This window comes from Miscanthus floridulus, chromosome 13 (genome assembly GCF_019320115.1).
Source record: "Miscanthus floridulus cultivar M001 chromosome 13, ASM1932011v1, whole genome shotgun sequence".
Taxonomy (NCBI): domain Eukaryota; kingdom Viridiplantae; phylum Streptophyta; class Magnoliopsida; order Poales; family Poaceae; genus Miscanthus; species Miscanthus floridulus.
In genome coordinates, this window is record NC_089592.1 from 27,969,591 (window position 1) to 27,979,241 (window position 9,651).

Sequence of the window (9,651 nt, forward strand, 5' to 3'; positions counted from 1 at the left end):
GCACCACCGGCTCCAAAACTCCCGGTGAACCTCCTGGGAGATCGCAGCACGCACCGATGCCGCAACAATCTTGAATCGAACCTTCCTCACCTCCTCGCCACGCCGGACATCGGGCGGGACCCTACCATGGGCTACTCGGCGGCGTCGTGATTGACCACTGCGTCCTGCTTACCGCCGCCGCCGGCATCAGCTGTTCCTTTATGCTGCTTGCCGTGGACATGGCAAGGAACCTGGACTACGTCACTGCGGAACCTAGGAACGCTTCATCACGCGAAGACCCCGGCCAGGCCAGCGTGATTTTCACTAATTTTTCATCCCGCACGAACACAGCTAAATAATCAACATGCAAGCGGCGGTGCTGGTGATGGTGGCTGCACTGGCCTCCGTGATTTTCACTACCTTTTTTACTACTCTTCTGCAAGGATGTGTTTGCAGACCATGAGCGACCAATCGTTCAAGGTGCTTGTGTTCATGTCGGCATTTATCACTATACGCGGTTACTGACTACTACGGCACAGATGCTGCCATGCTAGTACGCGTACGGCGGCGGTGGAGGCGCATTCTATGGGCACGGTGGCAGTACTCCCTCTGATGCCTGGCACAGACATGTCCATATTCATGGTAGGCATCGCTGCAGCGGTTCATGGAAAATCCCAATGGCTGAGTGGCTGCGCTCTCCTAGCTAGGCGATGAGCTCCTAGGTCGTCTTCGTCCGCCTTGCCATCGCTGTGCCCGCTGCTTTCGTCTGCCTCTTCCCCGTTGACCTGGCACTGCTTCGCCGTGGCACTTCGATGGGCAGGTCCCAGGCCTCGATCACCCTGGTCGCGTCGGCGACGGAGCGCTCTCACGGCGTTGGGTACAGGCACGGCGCTCACCCTGTTGCCAGACCAAGGGGCACGGAGCTGCTATACCTCCTGCATGCGAACGGAGGAGCTGCTAGACTGAGAAAGAAGAGGGCTTGACGGAGGGATTCACGACATTGGTGTCTACCGTGACGGAATGATGTGAAAGAAGAGGGCTTGATGGAGGGATTCACGACATTGGTGTCTACCATGATGGAATGCTATTTGACGGTAACGTTCCACTCTTTTAATGGTATTTTACGTGATGACTGTCTTTTGATGGTATTTTACGAATGCATTGATTTTTCAATGCTATGAAACCAATTATCCCTTATCGATACATAACTCAGGGAGGGCTGGGAGGTGGTGAAGCAGCCTCCACTGATGCATAGGCAGCTTGCATCTTCTTATTGTCAATTTAGTAACCGGTGGAGAGGAGGAAGTGGAAGCACTTAGATGTCCCTTTCTTCTACATGTATAGCAAATGAGTCCCATGTTTGCCTTGTTCTTGTTTTGCTTGTTGGGACAATAATCTATCAAGTGTCCAATTTCATTGCATCCATAGCATCTTCTAGTTGCAACTTTGGCTCTCTTTCTTGCCTCTTTGAATATGGGGCAATTCTTGCTAGGATGGCCCAACTTCTTGTATTTGAGACAAGCACTTGGCTCATCGTTTTTCACTTGCTTGGCCAATTTGGTGGAAGCCTTTTGTTCGGCGGCTTCAACCTTGTCGGCCCAATTCTTGTGTGGACACATAGCCCACTCATGCCCATACAATCCACAACCATAGCATAACCTTTTATCATGTTTCTTGCTCTTGGTTGGTTTAGCCTTGCTTGAGTTGTGATTATTTTGTTGGGTTTTGGAGGGTGCAAGGTTTGGGCCCTTCTCAAACTTCACCATGTTATTACGGTTATCTTGAGAAGGTTGTGCTTCCTCCTTTCCCTTCAACCGAATCACATCTTTCCTTGTTCTTTCTACTTCTTCCTTGAGCTCTATGTTTTCTATGATATTTAGCTCAATCGAAGATTGACTTGCTTGAGGAGCACACTCATTAGCACAAGAATTATTTAATTGAGGTTGTGTACTAGTAAGTGTACGAGTGTGAGGTAGAGATGACTTTACCGACGTAATTACAACCTCATGAGCTATCTCAAGCATGGCATGTAATTCTACTAATTCATCACGTGAGCACTTGAGATGAACATAGTTGGCTTGAAGAACATTGTATTTGCTTGAGAATTCATCTAATCTTGCTTTGAGCACAAAGTTCTCCTTTTCTAATTTTGAAACACTAGAAGAGGAGTTAGTAACTAAAGTATGCTCAAATGACAATTTTTCATACCTCTCATTTATTGCCTTTAGTTCTTCCAACTTAAAGATGAGAAACATTTTTTTGCTTTGGAAGTGATTGTTCTTGCTTCTCATTCTCTTCTTCTAGCTCATCATTCTTTTCAACTATCTTCATTAAGATGTGCTTGTCTTTGTTGCTTAGATGATCAAGAGTGTAACTATCTTCAATTTCAATATCACTCTCAACTTGATCATCTTCTTGTGTCTTCTCCTTGATCTCACAAAGATTCTTCTTTTGACCTTTCTTGGTTGCTTTCTTCTTGTTTTCTTGACCATGAGACACAAGTGATGAGAGTCATAAGATACTGAGATTGACTCATCACTTGGCCACCACCGATCTTGAGTATCAACACTTGTGGCTGCTTGTTGCCCTGCTACCTTGGCCATACTGGACATGTCCGGCATGTGCTGGCAGGCAACACAGCAAGCACAGTTGGTACAGTTGGCTCCGGCTCGGCAACCTTGAGGTTTCTTGAGGCTTCTTCACTGCAAGAGTATACAATGGACATGATTTCCATTGTCTTGCACTCATATGCATCATCGCATTTGTATTTCCCATATAACTCAAAGAGTTTGGTCCAAATGAGATGAGCACTCTCCGGAGGTGGTTGTCCATTGAAGATTGCCTCCTCAAGAACATCTACACTCAGTGTACTCAAAATGACATTAATTGCTTGAGCATTGAGTTGCACATTTATCTCTTCTTCTTTTGACAAATTTTTAAAGTTGCTCCAATCAACTATGGGAAGAGATATGTTTGCATCCACAATATGCTCGACAAGAGGACTAATAGTCCTAAAAGCATCGAGTACATGTAATGACCAAGATAGAAGGTTTGAACCATCATTTTGGAGAAGCACGGGCTCCAACTCGATAGGCGTCGACATTCTTTTCTTACGGCGGTGAAGCTTTTAGTGATTCCTACTCTGATACCACTTGAAAGGACCGAGATGTTGTCTAGAGAGGGGTGAATAGGCATTTCTAAAAATTAACACCTTTAAATATGGAAACGATTAGTAGGGGAGTTTCCGATTACTCGTAAACTCCAAATCAGATAATATAATTAACCCCTCTACAGCCAAGCACAGAGTATATAAAAGATATACACTAAGTCTAGAGGCAAGAAACCTGCAACACAAAGATTAGCACAGAGAATAAATGAATTCAGCACAGGGAGCCAATACCGGACACGTCCGGTAGTTCTACCGAATACGTCTGGTATGCATGGGACAGCGCGCTGAAGGATGATACCAGACACATCCGGTATGTATACCGAACACGTCCGGTATTCACGATTTCTGTAGTCTACCCCAAACTTGCTCCTTTTGAATCCTAACTTCCACACAAGCTGCAGGTGCCTACTAGATGATATGTAATGCACACAGGACCTGCACATAAGCTCAAACACCACAAGTGGATCACAAATATCAAATGAAATATAAATTGAGACACGATATTTGTTTTACTGAAGTTCAGACTTCGTCGAGTCCTACTCTCCATTGAGGGGGCTGTAGGCGACCCAGTGAAGGTCAGCCCTAGAGACACATGAAGGTCACTTAGCTGGAGTCTTTTCAACTCCTTTTCCTCCTTCCACTAGTTGATTCCTTCCCTTGCAGCAGCGGATTCGACCGGTACAAACTTTCTGAGGCACACCACAATCTCTTGGGTGCTCTCCGACGATGCCTAATCATCTAGGACCGAAGTGTCCAAGAGTAACAAATGTGAATCATGAGATTGACAATATGCACAAGTGCTCAAGTGGATGGCTTGCTCTCTTTTTCAAATTTCACTCAACCCACAATTGGATTTGGAAAATGGATCACACACTCACAAAGAGAGGGTTGAAAAGTGTTCTCAAGGCTCTAAAATGGCTTGGAAAACCAGTAGAATCAGCAGCCTCCAAAGGTGGAGGCTTGGGGGTATTTATAGCCCCTTTGAAAAACTAGTTGTTTTCTAGCCGTTGGGCTCATACCGGACACGTCCGGTAGGCATATCAAACACGTTCGGTATGACCTGGACAGTTAGTTCTCAAGTCAGCCAGGTGTCGGGACTTCCGACAAACTCAAACACCCAAACCACAAAGAAGATTTTGTGCTTAACACAAATACCGGACACGTTTGATATGATTACCGGACACGTCCGGTATGCTTTGTGCAGCACCACTAGATAGCATGTTTTTAGATGTCTCTCTCTCTCTCTAACTCTCATGGGTAAGCTGGAGCACTTATGAAACATCATCTATCACATGTTGCATTCCTCTTAATAGTACGACATACCTATTAACTCAAGGTGAAATGAAAAGTAAGTTTGAACCGCTTGAGTTGATTTCTTTCAAACCAATGCCATCATCTTTAATCTTCATCAATAGGGGATGTAAACATGTCCATTTTGATTTTCTCACTTGAGCATAGCCATCTTGAGCACGTGACTTAATTCCATTATCTAATATAATAATTTCAAAAGTACCAAGTCACTTTCATCAAACACTCCAATAGTGATTTGATCCTCCACATCAATATGTCCTTCATAGCTTGATTAGTCCCTCAACTAAATGCAAGTACTTTCTTTTTCACCTTAGCTAGGTTCTTCGACCGCCAAGCTGTCGCTTGCCCTTCACCCTTGCTTAGTTCCTCGAAGCCTTTCCTTTCTATCTTCACCATCTCAAGCCATCAAGTAACATCTTGTATTAAATCATCCATTCATTTGTATAGTTATCTTTTTATTTCAATGTAGCAAGCTTTGAATATGAGACCATTCCATATGCAATCCCTCATGTCTCATTATTTAATTCTCAACGTGCTTGCTTTCACATAAATCATAGAGATCTCATGATAAATAAGCCTTTGCATAAATTATATTTGCATTGTTGTCTTGTTCTTGATCTAGATTGTTTATACAACAACACATCATTTTGGTTTTATACAATTTAAATCAAGTACCCATGAGATAACCAATTTCATGTCCAACAGTTAGCAAACTTGTTAGTTCTTTAATCGTTGTTGTCAATCATTCATCCAAAACTCACTAAAGGTCTAGATGCACTTTCATGACCTTACCCATAGTTCTACCGCATGGAAGTGCGAGGAGATTGTGGGATCGAACCCCAAGTGACCTGAACCATAACAAAGGTTGCTATGCGGTAGTACCACTGATTTGCTAGTCATCGGATTGTAGACAACATAGCGAAGCCCAATGCACCAGCAGAGGAAGAGACCTCTGCAGCAATCTGAGATGACTAAATCCTGAATGGGGAAGGGCAAGAAGGAAAAGGAGGGGTATTCACCGGTGAAGCTAGCGATATGGCCATTTGCCTTCTAGTTGCCATACATGAATTCGGCAACAAACTGGGGCATTCCTTATGGTGCTCGGATTCAAGATGAGGCGGGGTACCCTGGAGCGACACACACTTGCAGCTGCACAAGGTGCAGGCAGTGAGGCAACGGAGGATAAGGACCAAGACATCATCTATGAGGATGTCTACTTCGTTCCTCTTGTTGGTGGCCTCCTCCTCCATCTTGACTAGAATGTGGTGGAGCGGGGGCCGGCGATGGAAGCGGCAACGCTTGTCACCTAAATCAGAGTAGGAGCACCTACGGGGATGTGCTCGTGAGCTCCTTAATGATCATATGGAAGCTTGATTCATACTCAGATGAGATAAGAGGGGAATAAAAGGCAAGAAACATGGATAAGGGAAGTGCGAGAAAGCATTACTCTTGCCTTTGGATCTTGTGGTAGTGAGCTCGAGCGGCCATAGTGGTGATGAGTACCAGCCTGGTCACCGGTGGATCTGTGCGGGCATGCGGTGAGGCATACTGGTGCAGAACACTATCTTGTCGGCGATGAGTGGCGGCTTGCACGCCGATTAGTAGGTGAGGCATAGCAGCACTTGAGGAGACGGACAGGGTGGTGGCTGGGTGGATAGCGGTCTTTGTAAGCTAACTACAGTTATGATGACAAAAACCTTAGCCCTGTTCTTCAGCACTACTTCAGTAGTACTTTTCAATGAACGAAAAATGTTTTTCTCTCACAACAAATCAGCATAAGCCAAATTTAAACGATGATCGTAGGTTTATCCTCGCACTGAGCGATGGACATCTCATGAAGCATAGAAGCCAGACAAAGGCGTAACTAACCTTCATCATGCCTCCAAATCTTCGCCTCGAGCAGGGACGATGCCTGGAAGAAGCCTAGGGAAGAAACCACCCGTGAAACTCCCTCTAACATCTGAGAGGATGAAGAGCCCCGCAAGGAGCCTTGCCCACGCCGTCTTCGTCAACGTCGGCGGACGAACACATGCCACAGCGTCGAGAGATTCCTAGGTCGAGATCTAGGGGCTCAAAAGGTTTTTCCTAGTAATAGCAAGGTAGCCTCCTCCCCATAGGATTTCCTATAGATATTCTGACCTAGGAGTCTCCCGCACGCCAACCATCAATGAGCCTAGCCGCCGTGTCATCGGCGACCTAGGCCACCGAAGATGGTATTGTTCTTCCCCATCTCTTCGTGGAACGTTTTCTAACATCCGAGATGAACGACCCACCAGTAGGCCACTATAGAACCCGATCTTGAAAGCCTTCTCCCAGCCAATGGCGGAGCCATCGAAGTATGCCATGAACCATGGTGGACGAAAGGAGTTGCCGCTCTTTCACTCAGTGTAATGCTAAGGGATGTGGAGGGAGCGGAGGGAGTGGGAGGAAAGGGGCGAGAGACCTCAATGCACCAAGACCCAGCTTAAATAGGCTAGCCTTGAAGATTGCATCAAGACTCAATGCAGTTAAGAGCACGCATCAGGGAAGATGAGGTATACGATGGTTCTCCAACTTACTAAGTGGTGGGGACGGTGTGGAAGTTAGGATGACATCAACACTCACGCATGCTTCCCTGAGTTTGGGCTTCCTGTGCATCTTCCTAGATTTTGGTCTCGTGAACACATGCCCCCAAATTTTTGATGAACCCATTGCCCCCCTAGGGCTACAAATTTGAAGGCAAGGCGGAGAGTAGAAGGTAAGTAGAAGGAATACTACTTGTGTTTCATTTGTTGTGTTGTGTCACATATCTTTTCTTCTTCGTTTTCTCCTTCTAGTCTTCTTCTGAACAATGGCTCACGGCAAACGTCCCAAGGGAGGTGGAGCTCTAGTTTGGTTTTGGTTAGATTGATTTGAAACCCAAAATGCTAACCTAGTTATCAAAGTGATTATGAGATAGGTAGCACTACTCCAAGTGATGAAGAAATGGCGAAGATCATGACAATGGTGATGGCATGGTGATGATCAAATGCTTTGAACTTGGAAAAGCAAGAAAGAGAAAAACAAAGGCTCAAGGCAAAGGTATAAATAGTAGGAGCCATTTTGTTGTCAGTGATCAAGGACACTTAGCGAGTTGATCACATTTAGGTTAGATAGCCGTACTATTAAGAGGGGTGAAACTCGTATTGAAATGTGGTTATTAAAGTGTCCACTAGATGCTCTAAATCATTGCATATGCATTTATGATTAGGGAGTGCTAACACCCTTGAAATGCTTTGTGAAAATATTGCTAACACATGTGCACAAGGCGATACACTTGGTGGTTGGCACATTTGAGCAAGGGTTAGAAACCTCACGGCGGAGTGTCCGCCCCCGTAGAGTGCAGACAGTCCGACGGTGCCACCGGCGCCCCTAGACAGAAAAGACAAGGGGTTTCACAGAGTGACCGGACGTGGTGGGTGTAGTGACCGGACGCTGGGTTTAGAGTCTGGTCAATAGCAGCAGTGAGCATGCGTCTCGGTCTTGTGACCGGACACCGATGCGAAGAGTGACCGGACACTGGCAAGGTGCGTCCGGTCAATGCTTACGTACGCTGATGTGTGGTGCACAGTGGAGACATTGAGTGACCGGACGCTAGGTGAGTCCGGTCGAGCATGACCGGACGCGTCCGGTCATGAAAATTCACGTTTGGAACGTTACTGGAAATGACCGGACGCTAGGTCCAGTGTCCGGTCACTTTCTAACTAACGCGTCTGGTCATCACTTGACCGTTGAAATCAGGCGATCGGTTTGAAGCCGATGACACGCGGCGCACATCGCACGACCGGACACTGAGGTCCAGTGTCCGGTTAATATGACCAGAGCGTCCGGTTGGCCTGTGTTCAGTGCAGTAGGAGCCCAATGACTCTATTTCGTGGGGCTTCTATTTAAGCCCCATGGCCGGCTCAAGCTCACTCTCTTGGCCATTTACATTAACATAGCAACTTTGTGAGCTTAGCCAAAGCCCTCCCACTCATCTCCATCATTGTTTCATCATCATTGTGAGATTGGGAGAGAATCCAAGTGCATTGCTTGAGTGATTGCATTTAGTGGCACTTGGCATTCGTGTTTTGATGCAGGATTCACTTGTAACTCTTGGTGGCTGCCGCCACCTAGATGGCTTGGAGCAGCAAGGATCATTGAGCGGAGGTTGGTGATTGTCTTTGGCTCCGATCGTGGTGATTGTGAGGGGTCTTGTGCCTTCCCCGGCGGAGAGCAAAGGTAACTCTAGTGGATTGCTTGTGTCATTGAGTTACCTCACTTGTGGGTAGGTTCTTGTGGTGTCAATTGTGTGACGAGGTTCGTGCAACACGTCTTAGCCGCTGAACCACCAAGTGTTGGTCGACATAACGAGGACTAGCGTGCCGGCAAGCACGTGAACCTTGGAGAAAAAATGGTTGTCTCTTGCCCTTTGGTATTCTCCCGGTGATTGATTTAGTATTCATCTTGTGATTGGTTCACTCCTCTACACGGCGGTATAATCACCCTACTCACTCATTTATATTCTTGTAAACTAGTTGTGGCAAGCTCTTTAGTGTAATTAGAATTGAGAGCTTGCTTTGTTATTTTAAGTTCATCTAGTGGAGCTCTTTAGAGTAGCAAGATTGAGAGCTCTTAGTGAGTAGTAACTTTGCAAGTTGTGTGCCTAGTAATCATTGCTACTAGAATTGTTGGATAGGTGGCTTGCATCCCTTGTAGAGCTAGAGCAAGTTTGCATTTCGCTATTTGTCATACTAATCAAATTGCTCTAGTTGATTTGTAGATTTTTAAATAGGCTATTCACCCCCCCTCTAGCCATATTAGGACCTTTCAAGTGGTATCGAAGCTATGGTCACCATTTGATTAAAGGCTTAACAACTCGGTGTCAAATTATGGCTCAAGTTGTGTTCAACCATGTGGGGGGCAAACCACCATTCTTTGATGGCACATGCTATGATTATTGGAAGAGAAAGATGAGGATGTATCTTGGTTCAATCAATGATCAAGTATGGGAAGTGACCGAGAATGACTATGCTATCATTGATCCCGATGATCCCACCAACCAAGATAAGATCAACAAGCAATGCAATACAATGGCTCTCAACACCATATACAATGCCATTGATTCCAAGGTGTTTGAGCAAATCAAGGATTGTGAAAGAGCAAATGAGGTATGGAAGAGATTGGAGGAAAAT